This window comes from Pogona vitticeps, chromosome 2, assembly GCF_051106095.1.
Source record: "Pogona vitticeps strain Pit_001003342236 chromosome 2, PviZW2.1, whole genome shotgun sequence".
NCBI lineage: Eukaryota > Metazoa > Chordata > Lepidosauria > Squamata > Agamidae > Pogona > Pogona vitticeps.
Window position 1 is genome coordinate 247,796,928 of NC_135784.1, and position 13,312 is coordinate 247,810,239.

Here is a 13,312-nt window from a genome sequence, read left to right on the forward strand (position 1 = left end):
TTCGCACCCTCGGTAAGCAAGAAAACCACGTGAAAATGGTTGCGGTGGCCATTTTGGAACCGCCAATCAGCTGTTTTAGGAACATCACAATGCGAAGATCGGTAAGCGAAACACCGATCATCGCAATGCGATGTTTTGCCCATTAAAACATTGCAATGCGATCGCATTAGCGATCTAAAAAAATAGATCGCTATGCGGATTCGTCGTTAAACGGTGCGCTCTTTATGTGAGGCACCACTGTAATACTTGCCATTTGTTTAGTACTTTTGAATATTCAAAGTGTTTCATGAGGTTTATTGGCTGCAATCCTATTGTATATGGCACAGTGCAGCGTTACACCTGCAGATATTTGTAGGGAGTTATGCCCAGATAGTCTGCATTTTGTGTCTGCTTGTACATGATGCTGATTGGGTGGTCATGAAGCTCTCAGCCTGAATCTTTATCTCAGGGTTGTTATAAAATAGAGAGGAAGAGAACCTTGTACCTGTTCAGCAGACAAGTGGCATATAAATGTAAGAAGTAAATGAACTCTAAGCAAAAAGTATCAAACAAATCAGCTCCAAACAAAAAGTCAACTGCGTTGTTAAGCTGTTACATGTGACATAGGACAGAGAAAGAGGAACAAATGTGAGGGAAAGTGTGTGACAAGCTGTCTGAAAAGGCCAGTGGAAAAGGTGCCTGCATTTTAATTCTGCACAAATCAGCTCACAATAGAATCAGTCTAAGAGAACAAGGGTTGGATGGTGATTAGCAAGCAGAGAGGCATGAATTTTCTTGCTCTCCACTTTTCTCATCCATAGATGTGGCCACAGTCAACATACAACCATAGTTATCAGCCTGATGATTCTTACAACAGCCCTGTATGTTAAGCCAGTGTTAGTATTGCAGATGGAAAAGAGTAAGTACGTGGAGACTGAGAAAAATGGCTTCAGTCATCACATCTAGTGAACTCATGGCTGAAATGAAATGAAGACTGAAATTAACAAGGCAGGATTTGTAGCCAGGCCTGCTGTTGGCTGGTGTGTTGAGATACAGTGGTGTCTCGCTTAATGAGCGCACCATTTAACGACGAATCCGCATAGCAACACATTTTTTGCGATCACTAATGCGATCGCATTGCGATGTTTTAGGTGGCAAAACATCGCATTGTGATGATCGGTAAGCGTTTCGCTTACCGATCGTTGCATAGCGATGCTTAGAAAACAGCTGATTGGCGGTACAAAATGACCACCGGATCAACAAGATGGCCACCCGCAGTGTTTTTGCACCGATTCCTCGCTTACCGAGGTGTCAAAATGGCGGCCCTATGGAGGATTCCCGCTTAGCGGTGAGTTTTCCCCAATAGGAATGCATTAAACGGAGTTTAATGCGTTCCTATGACCCCCCCCACATAGCGATGAATCCAGATAGCGATGTTAATCCTGGAAAGGATTAACGTCGCTATGCGGGGCACCACTGTAATTTGCAGCCATCAGCTGAAAGTGGGCTGGTCTCCTAGTGCAGGGAGCAGGGTGAATCAGGGGCTATCTCCTGTCATTAAACTATTGAGACTAAATTATCTGAGTTGCAACTAAGGAAGATGGGCTTGTTCCGGTGTTAATTCTACCTGCTATAAGCATACATGTGGAGGGGAAAATGTACTTCTGCCTCACTCCATTGCTCTCAGCATTGGGTCTGAAGAGGAGCGATGCCTTCTCACATGTAGGTTCTACACATGAGAAAGAACCCTAGCAAATCTATGTTCTTGACATGTAGAGCCTACACCTGACCAGGACTACTCTCTTCAGATCCAAGGTTGCCAACATGAAAAACGGGACAATGAAGGGACTGGGTTAGGCATTTCCTGTCTAATCCTTTCACCATGTTGACTAATGTCTGACTAGGGCCAGTGGCTTTCCATCATTATTTCTTGACAGTTGTGTGTGGAATTTACTATGTGCACCATTGTTTTGAAATGCCTAGGTCTATTCACACTTCCTAAAATAGTCTGTAAAATAAGGGAAGTGTGTGTGTGTGTAGGGGGGGAGTCCACCCCTGACTCTGGCCCCTAACTATAGAGAGAAGTGCTGTGCCCATGTAGGGTTAGTTAGGGGATTTACTTTTATTCTTTTATATCTGACTTTCTGTTTGGCATTTTTCAGGTACCTCAATAAAGTTAAGCTAACAAACATGAGGTATAAGTGAGTTTGATTCTTTCTAAACATAACACTTTCCTGATAGCTTGTGGCTGACCCATGTAAACCTAGAGATTCACCCAACCTGGTGTGTGAGGATGTGCATTGACAGTGGCTGTCTAGAAAAGTAGTTTTTCTCTTGGTTCACGTGTGTGAAAGAGAGTGGGAAGAAGCAATAGAGAGGATTCTTGGCCGCTTTCTCCATCACTGCAGGCTTCCTGTCTTTTTCCCCTTAAAAAATAGAGTCCACTTTTCAGGTGTTAGAAACTCTTGTATACTATAAAGATTCCTGTGGTTCTACAGATTGAATGATATAGTCTGAGATAATCATCTAAACAAGGAGCAGTAACAGTTGGTAATATAGTCAATCTCAAGAGCTTTTGGAATCTGCTGTGCTGTTAAATGTGACATACTCGTCCTGCAGATCCTCTTTCTACTGTAGAGCCTAATGGGAGATTTGGGGTCATCAAATCTCTCAGACTGACATACCTGAAAGGATAGTTGTGGGGGGGGGGTAGGGAGGTTGGAGAGAAAGAACTATGTGCACAACATGAGATTTCTTGGAAGTGTACTTAATGCGTTTTATATTGACATCACTATGCTAGTTACTCTAAGTTGGTGTTAGATGTTAAAAATATCTAGACTTATACTAGACCAAGTGTTACAGGGAACTTTTAGTCTCTAAGATGCATGTATTAAGAAGGCATTAGTTGTCATTTTAAAGACTTGGTGAAACAATATAACTGTATATTTTTAAAGGTAGCTTTATTCTGTTTCCTTGCCATAGTAATGCAGCTGTATTCAAAGGGCTACTATTACACTTCAAGTGGCATTTTATTACTTTAGCCAGATGGTGGAGCCATATTTTGTTGTAGCTCATTTGCTTTCAAACCATTCTAAACCCTCTAACGAGTCTCGTTCAAATGCAGAGTTGTGCCTGCACACTTTGGCTGCCCTTTACACACAACTAATTTTATATTGCATTTCTGTTCAAGACAATGACGTTTAATCCCTTTTGCCATACCATTGTTTTTAATGGTAGTTTATCTGGACGTGCCAAAGTTTATTAGCTGATTGTGCTTTTTTATAGCTGACCACAAGAGGTCAGAATGAGACAGCTGTTTGAAATTCTTGGGTTTCCTCATCTCATGAAAATCTCTTTGTAAACAGAAATGTTAATAGACACAGGTTAGATGTGGGAAGAGTAAGTCTTCCCATTGAAGGACATAATATATGTCACAGAGAATAAATTTCCCTCCTTTTTCTTGGGCTGTATGTGGCTGGGTCTTTTGTACAAAACATTTATTTTTAGACTTCATGGTGTGACTTTGTTGTTGTTTAGTCGTTAAGTTGTGTCCGACTCTTCGTGACCCCCATGGACCAGAGCACCCCAGGCCCTCCTGTCTTCTACTGCCTCCCGGAGTTGGGTCAAATTCATGTTGGTAGCTTCAGTGACACTGTCCAACCATCTCATCCTCTGTCTTTCCCCATGGTGTAACTAGGTGGCTCCATTATCCTGGCCTGGCTAGAGCAGTGGTTCCCAATCTTGGGTAACCTGGGGGCTTCTGGACTGCAACTCCTAGAAGCCTTCGCCACTAGTTGTGTTGGTCGGGCTTTCTGCGAATTGCAGCCCACTGGTCTAGAGCATACTAAACTTGCGTCACTTTGAGGTACAGTATGCCATTTCGGGTGATTCTTCCCTTCTCTAGACATACCTGTAGCTAAGAATAACCATGTGCCATCAAATCAATTCTGACTTATGGTGACCCTTTTCAGGATTTTCCAGGTAGAGAATACTCAGAAGGGATCTACCATTCCTTTCTTCTGAGGGCACCCTGAGACTGTGCAGCTCGCCCAAGCCCACATAGGCTGGCTCTATTCATGGGAGGCACAATGGGTAATTAAATTCCCAACCTCTACCTTTGCCGCCAGAGATCTAAACCACTGAGCTATCCAACCAGTTATACCTGGACTACTGCATTTCAGATATCACTGGAAAATTGTGAGTGCCCTATTGTGAAACCGTGAGGGCTCAAGAGTCACCTTTTCTGTACCTTGTGAAGCAGAGTTGGGAAGGTTTGCTGCCTTGGATATCAAATCCCAGAATTCCCCAGCCAACATGCCCATGCTTGCTGGGGAATTGTGGGAGTTGTCATACAAAAGAGAAACTCTGCCAGGCTTTTATGTGAAGCAGGCCTTAGGAACACCTGGATAATTCTAGCTCCTTCATTATTTGCGAGTGATGGAGAATTAATGAATTAGGCCCCTTCTGAGCACAATGTAATTGGAACACAGCTCTTTGACAGCTTCATGTTTCTCTGCCTGTCTCTTATGATTGTTAAGACACACTATTTTTATCCTCCTCTGTTACACTGTGACAACAAAAATAAAACGTGTGTGCAGGTTTTTGATCCAATGGCTGTCTGTCAGCTTGTCATTGAAAAGGGCCATTATTTTCTCAGAGAAATTCCCCCCACCCGTGCAAAAGCCTTGGATATGCCCTAATAACATTATGTTAGTTTTCTGTTAAAATGATTTCAGATGTTTTGAACTAATGGATGAGTTTCAGTTGTTGAGACCTGAGGATGTGGACAGGGTGCTTGGATCTGTCCATCCTACCACCACTCCGCTTGTCCCTTGCCCATCTTGGCTAAGTGGAAGATCTGCCAGGGGGATTTGCATCTGGGTCCAGGAGGCTGTGACCGCCTCTTTGACAGAGGGAGTGGTCCCTACTGCCTTGAAAGAGGCAGTAATTCGGCCACTCCTTTAAAAGCTTAACCTGGACCCAGGGCTGGTGGTTAACTACTGACTAGTGGCGAACCTCCCTTATTTGCGCAAGTTGTTGGAGCGGGTTGTGGCTGGGCAACTCCAGGTGCTGCTGGATGAAATGGATTTTTTTCATCCATTTCAATCGGGTTTCAGACCGGGCTTTGGTATGGAGACTGCCTTGGTTGCCCTGTACGATGACTTTTGCTGGGAAAGAGACGGGGAGTGTGACCTTGTTGATACTCCTGGACCTCTTAGTGGCTTTCGACACCATCAACCATGGCGTCCTTCTAGATAGGCTGGCTGGGTTGGGAGTTGGGTAGTGTGGACCACATATAAGTTAAATAAATAAAATAATTACTTCTCAGCTCTGCCAAAAAGGTAAGAGTCAATTTTCATATAAAAAGTACCTGAGTGGAATCACAGGAATTACTGCTTATTATCAGTGATGAGCAAACTGATCCTATTACAATGCATATTTTATGTGACTTACAGGATACCATGAACTTATCTGCTATTATCAGATTTTAAAGTATCTCTGTTTTTTGTAGTTGTTGATTCATTGGACTGAAGTCAGGGCTTACTGCATCTTCAAAAATTATAAAATATATTTACCCGAAGGACTGATTAAATTTTGATGTTCAGGGATACAACTGCTTACTATATTAACAATCAGTTGATGAACATGTTACACTCTTAAGAAATTTTTACTTGGCATTAACAACGATGCCATAAGACTTTGGAACTGGGCCTCATGAAGATAGATTACAATTGAAAGCTCACAATCTACCTAATTTTTTCAGTGGTCCAATAAATTGCACATGTGAGCACATAACCAGGAGCCACTTGCATTGAACATCAATATGAGATGTAATTTGAACTTATTGGTTGTCATTTTGTAAGAGATGTTGCAGTGTTCCCAAAGACCTTATACTGTATTACCTTTGGAGATCAGTCACAAACCTCATCCAGTTACAAGATCTGAAAGAAAGTGGGGGGAGTGGGCCTACCGAATTGGCTACTACTGTATATTATAAGGCCTGCGCGATGACCTGGATTAAAGAATGGATAACCTTAGAAAAGCAAAGAATTATGAAATTAGAGGGACATGATTTAAAGATGGGATGACATGCATATGTATGGTATGGGAGACATAAGGAACACTCACAGTTTGGAGAACATATCATCAGGAAGGCCCTAGGGATGGTATGGCAAAAATTTCAAGCACAAACCTATAAGAAAATCCCATTGTGGGTGGCACCTATAGAAGCATTTACTTTAAAAGCCCTGAACCAGAAAGGGTTGTTGACCACATATGAAAATTTGTTGACTAAAGAGCAGAAGATAAAGGACAAACAAGAGCTTGAAAAAATGGGTGTAGCTGTTGATTGGTGGTCAATGGTAAAATTAGAATCAAGATACAAAAAAGACAGGACTGTGGGTTTCTTTGAGGGCAAAGTACTGTACAGGTGGATAGACTGTGGATATATACAGATGAAAGAATAATTAAGAAAATGTACATATACTTATTAGAATATGACTTAGAGGATGAGAAAGAGACAATGGTAAAGTGGGCAAAAAGCTCTGGATATAATGTAGATCTTGATGATTGGACTAATATGTGGAAAGAAAGCCATAAGATGATTAAACCAGCAAATCTTAGAAAAAATATCCTCAAAATGTTCTACAGATGGCATTATACACCTGTAAGACTAGCGAAAATGTCAGAGGGTAACAGCAATATATGTTGGAAGTATATGTTGGAAGTGTAAAAAAAAAAGCAGGAACTTATTATCATATGTGGTGGACATGCAAAAAGGTCTAAAATTATTGGACACAGGTGTGGGAATTAGCAAAAGAAATTACCCAGCAGAAATTAGATATAAAACCTGAAATGACATTATTGAATGTCATTTCAGGAATTAATGATAAAAAATTGAAGCATTGTTTTATGTATATACTCACAGCAGCTAGATTACTCTGGGTCCAAAAATGAAAAAGCAAAGAGGTTCCGATGATAGAAGAGTTGTTAAAGAAGCTATGGGATATAGCAGAACTAGACACTCTATCAGAAGCACTACAGGAACAACCAAGAGACTATGTAAAACAAAGCTGGGAAATAATATACTCGTGGGCCCAGAAGAAGACGGGAGTGTAGGGCAAAGTTTAGAATATATGTATATTTACTCAGTATACATCGGAAATCAAACTGGGGAGAGTAGAGGGTTAATGAGGCTGGAGTCTCTGACTCCAAAGGGGGGAGGGTTTAGCTTAGTAGAGGGCTTAGCTAGTTTTTTTCTTTTCTTTTTTTGTCTTTTTCTCTTTGTTTATTACTCTCTTTTTTGTCTTTTTTATTGCTGTTTTTTGAATGATTGAATTTAAAAAAATAAAAAATAAAACGTGCAATAAAAAAACCTCATCCAGATGTGTTTATTTCACTGAGTCTTTCGGAACTACTTTTTCTATTAACCATCAAGTGATTTTGCTAATACTGGATGCAAGCCGGTTCACTGTTAGGATTCTAATCCTAAACAGAGGTTCCCATCTTGTGTACAGTCACTTGGGAGTAAATACCATTGAACACAGTGACCAGAACCCTACTGAAAGGTGATTGTGTGTTTCCTAAGCTCTAGTAACCTCCCCTTTGTGTCCCTCATCTTGCATTGATTGTGGGAAGGGTTGCACAGCCAGTCGCATGATCAGCCATGGAAAAGGAGGTCTGCCACCTGCTAGAGCCAGGAAATACATTTTTGCCTTCTCCTCCAGATATGATACTGCCCAGTGGAACTTGTCTCTGATTGGATTCCTGTACTGTAGGATTCCACTCTGAGTGTGCATAAGAGTGTGTCCACATGACTTTAGTTTAGTGAACTGGATGGAGGCAGCAATCTAGGTCTCAAATTACAGAACTATACTTGTTTCACAGACTACATAGCCATAATAAATAATATCAACATAATAAGAATAATGGGACGTGGTGGTGCTGCGGTCTAAACCACAGAAGCCTGTGCTGCAGGGTCAGAAGACCAAGCAGTCGTAAGATCGAATCCACGTGACGGAGTGAGCTCCCATCGCTTGTCCCAGCTCCTGCCAGCCTAGCGGTTTGAAAGCATGAAAATGCAAGTAGATAAATAGGGACCACTTTGGTGGGAAGGTAACAGCGTTCCGTGTCTAAGTTGCACTGGCCATGTGACCACGGAAGATTATCTTCGGACAAAACGCTGGCTCTATGGCTTGGAAACGGGGATGAGCACCGCCCCCTAGAGTTGAACACGACTGGACAAAAATTGTCAAGGGGAACCTTTACCTTTTAATAAGAATAATAACAAAAAAGAATGTTAGTATTGGGATTCTTCCAGATGACCTGGTATATTTAGTATCACTACTAAGAAATATACAGTATTTCTTTATTGCAGTCCCTGTGCTGCTTTAGTTAGAGTTGTAATGTTAATCAAATTGTTGTATTAGTTACCGGAAATCCTTTCAACTAGAAGCTGCTCTGAAACAGAGCTTGGAGAGAATTAAAAGAAAAAATACAGTTCCAAAACTTGTTAGTCACTATTATAGTCAACTAGTTACTTTCATTTCTTAATAGAAAACAAACTACTTTTAGTGGGTGGGGAGTGTATGGGGAATTTTATGTGTGTGCATGTGTCTGGTCTCTGGGTGTCTGTGAATTTCGTTATATGGGTATACTGTGTATATACTTACAATGACAATAAATTATTATTATTATTATTATTATTAAATCTTCAGAATGTCATAAGCTTTTGGCTTATACCCAACTACACTCTCCTATGGTCTATTTCATTGTTGCCTCAACATCCGCAGAAGAACACAAAGTAACATCGTCAAGCAGATCATGAGCTATGGCTTGAATGATTCACTGTTCCCCCTCCATGAGGCAATCCCTGCAACTGTAAAAGTAACTTTAAAAGTTCCCAGTAATTTGCATTTTATCCTTCATGCAATGTATTTATATCTTCCTTATGTCTCAAGGGGTATGAGAATGTACGTTGCTACAGCCAACCCCTGTGTTTTAGAGGCTTTTAATATGATATCAAATTAATCCTGAGCTTTTGGACTAAACATCTTGCTTGTTCTCAAATTATATTCCTTGCACCATCATAGAGATGAAAGAGTAATGAACACTCCATAATAATAGCTGGCAAGACACTAGCACTGGCATTTATTAGGCAAAATGACCTTAAGATATCAGGCCAGTTATGGATTTGTCAAAGAATAAATTGATTTTGACACACTCGGCATCCAAATAAAAGTCTATGAATTTATTATTTATGATGATGCATAAATGAAGTAGCATATTCTATTGGGCCAAGCTTTTTCATGCCTTCTTGAAAGGGACTTGATTTTATGGCCCATAGGGTCCCTTCCAGCTCTGCAATTCTATGATGATGAGGCAATGATGATGAAGATGAAGATCCAGTGGCTCTCTTAGGATCAACATGGAAGATGTTGCAGCAAAGACTCACTGTACCCTCGTGATGCAATCACTATTTTTGTGGTATAGCAAACTGCCCATACCTCTTAAAGGAGGGCTGGAGAACATGGGGTCCTTCACACCATCATTATGTAACTAAGTCTAAAGGATGACATCTAGCAACACCTGGAGAGCCACATGTTTCCCAGCCCTGCACTACTCATCTAGTGCATCAGTGCACACCAGTCATATTTTAATTCTTTTCACAAAATCTGATTTGGCCATCAAATGGAGCACCCTCAAAAAGCAATGTTAGCCTGCACCCTTCAATTCTGGTATATTGCTGTTCTTGGCTTGAGTGAATATAGCACTAAAGAATGAAAGTAATTTTCTCTTCTCTCCTAGTAAAGAGGCAGTTTTGCCTGAAACATCCCCCCAGTTGACCATTGATCTGATTCAGTGTATTAATTCTTGCATTCTTTCTGTCACTGCAAGCAATGGAAACAAGAGGCTATGACCACATGGTCTGAAATTGGATTTGATGATACAAACTATGCTTTCAATCCCTGACCCCAGCTGTAATACAGAGTGCTCTTATTAGCAACGGCAAGCCAACTGAGATTTCTTTCAGCACCTACTGAAAACAAAAGCACTTTAGTTTTTAGCAATATTTGTGATTCTTTGGGAAACGAGTCCACTTAGAAATCAGCTGCTTAGTGAACTGCAGTGAAGCAGGCTGCCATCTCTCCTTCTCTCTCAGATGGCCAAATTGAACACTGCAGGACAAGCAATTCCCACATGTATCTTTCTAATATGCAATCAGCTGCATATTTTCTTCTACACAATACTGAACTTGTAAACATTGTATTTCTACACTCCTTGTGGTCAGGATGGGAAGATTTTACGATTGCAGAACCTACTTTGTTTTTATTGGAACCCTCAAGATCTATCTATTCTTTATGCAGACATTAGGCACTTTGAATTAAAACAGTTCTTCTGAACCCAATTCTTCATTCTAATAGATCTGGATGGAGTTTACTGTCCATCACCTCAATAATAACAATATACTGTATATATACTGTATTTGAAAAATCACTTGATTATTCCGGGGGTGAGGCGGTGCCCATGCGTGTGTGTTTTCATTTTACCAGTGTGATTCTGGACATTTTTTTTTGTGGCTGATATTTTTAAGACAACTGGGAGACAGAATTTCATACCAATCTACTGCTAAGCACCCACAGATCTATCAGTTGATCCCAATCTATGTTCTGCTTACCTTTGTACTGAAGGAAGAATTCCTGGGGCATTAAATTTTAGAAGCATATTCCTGTAAAAGTGGCACCTCTCTGTGGAAATCACATACCAGGAAACCTGAAAGAACATGTGATCGTAAGAGTGACCTCTTGTGCATTGCCAAGAAGAAGCATAATCATTTATGATCCATCCATCCATCCATCCATCCATCCATCCATCCATCCATCCATCCATCCATCCATCCATCCATCCATCCATCCATCCATCCATCCATCCATCCAAAAAGAAGCCATACAATTTGCATATAATTCATATATGCTAACTCACACAAACACATGCACGTACACACATACACATACACACATCTGGAAGCAACAAATCCAATATAACCTTTACTGCAGTGGGGAAGTATGTCATTAAATGATCTGTGTGTCCATGCTTCAGATGTTTAATCATCATTGACTTGTGCTATCAAGTCAATTCTAACTTATGGTGACCCTTTTCAGGGTTTTCTAGCTAGAGAATGCTCAGAAGTGGTTTACCATTCTCTCCTTCTGGGGACTGTGAAACTTGCCTGAGGCCACACAGGTTGGTTCTTCTCTCTGGAAGGAGACTGAACTCCCAACCTCTGGCTCTGCAGCCAGATATCTAAACCACTGAGCTATCCAGCCAGCTCTCAGATGCTTAGTGCCGATAGACAATTCCAAGGCTCCTGCTCTTCCATCCTGATTATTTTTAAACTGGATTTTGGCTTTCAAATTGTAAATGCCTTCACACAGAGATCTGCTCCCTGTAAATTAGACTATATGGTCAGGTAAGCAACACACGCTCTTGCTTCTTCAACATACAGGTTATATGTTCATTTTTTTCTGCCAAGGTTCATGTCCTATTCAAAAAGAATGTAAAATCCTGAAAATAATGGGGACCAAGAACTGTTGGGAAAAAAGGATGGTCAGAGTTATTTGTCGGGAAAAGGTTTGCCTACAGGTTAAAGAAAGCTGCCGAGAGAATTCAATCATCTTGCGACGCGTCATTCCCTTTCTCTGACAAAATTTCAGTTGTTGAATATCAGTGCCTTTGTATCTGACCTTCACAGATCATTCATTTAGTGACTGGAGAGTGTGTGGTTGGTATTGATATTATTCATAGCGCTCTACAGTAAGGTCAGACGTTGAAAAGAAAACTCAGTGAAAGTAACTGGCACTTCAGCAACACGTCCTCTTTCACCCTGACAGAGAAAGGAACAGAATAAAATCCTCCTCCAGAAAACTGGAAAGGAGACAGGTAATTATGTCAATGTTAGATGCCTCCATGCTGTTTCTAAAGTGGGAGTTAAAGCGCTTGTGGTAAGGAGTGTTGCTGAAAGCCAGCTGCCACTTCTCACTTCACCATTTTCCTTGCACATTGTGGCAGAATATCAGGAAGATGCTGCAAATACATTTGCTCTTTTGGGCAGATGCCAGGCTGAGAGTTTCGCATACATTAGAGCTCCATGTCTCAGGTTCCGTGCCCTGAAGCATTCAGACTGTGGTAAATGGGATAATTTTAGAGCACATTGCTTTGCAAGAAGACAGCTCCATTGGCCATTTAGCCTGCAATTTGTGTCAGATTGAGCACCGACAAATTTGAATTATAACCTGGTGACTACAAGACATAAAGCTCAATGTGGGGAAACCCATGGTGAAATCATCTCCTTTTTTTTGAGCTGGGAACTGTCTTTTTGTTGTTGTTCAGCTAGCATGGATGGTTTAAATTTATTCCAATTGGTTCACATTGCTTTTCTCTGCTTTCCGCTGTGCGTGACTGCCTGATCCAAAGGCAATGGGGCACTCTGGTTGTCTACAGAGAGTAGATTTTAAAAAAAAGAAAAGAAAAAAGGCTTTCAAGGAAGAAGTGCAAAAGATTATTGCTAGGCCACTTAGGAAAAAAAGTGGAAGCTGTCATTTAGCACCTTGTTAGCACCTTAAGAGAGCTTCTGCTTTCTGGAGCTCTGTGCAAACACAGCATTGTTGCCTGGGCAGCTACAGTTATTTCACTCACAGAAAGCAACAGGGATCTAACCCAGCAAACTGCAAATCACAGCAGATACATTTCCCTCACTATGTACTTGTAGCTTGAATAAAATATTCATTGCACAACAGTTCCTTAGATACCCTGTGAGATTGGGACATTCCTGGTGTATTTATGGTGTCTAGAACCTCCTAATGTCCTTCAAGGATATAAGCAGGGTACAAAAACAGGTATCTGGTTAAGTCCAACATATTACCTCTTCCTTGGTTTCTACCAGTTATTGAGTATAAATTGGAGACCTCAAAGAACAAGGAAATATCTTCAAGTAAGCGTCATGCAGTCTAACATTAATCTCCCAAAAAGAAGATTTTGTTTTGCTTTACAGGAAAATAATGAATTGCACCTTAGCAAATTATCTTCTGAATATCTTCATAATTTTACATAAAATTCACCTCATTTCTGAGCAGAAAAATGAACTGAAGAACAGTCTATGTTAATTATGTTCTCTTTTACTGAGCAAACATATATTTGATATTTTAAGAAGAACATTATAAAAAAATCAAAGTATACTGTTATACAAAATATACTTAGCACCAGAAATTTTAACCACATAATATATAAAAGGCCATTTTTATCCTTTATGTGCCATAAACTGAGTTTAAGGGAC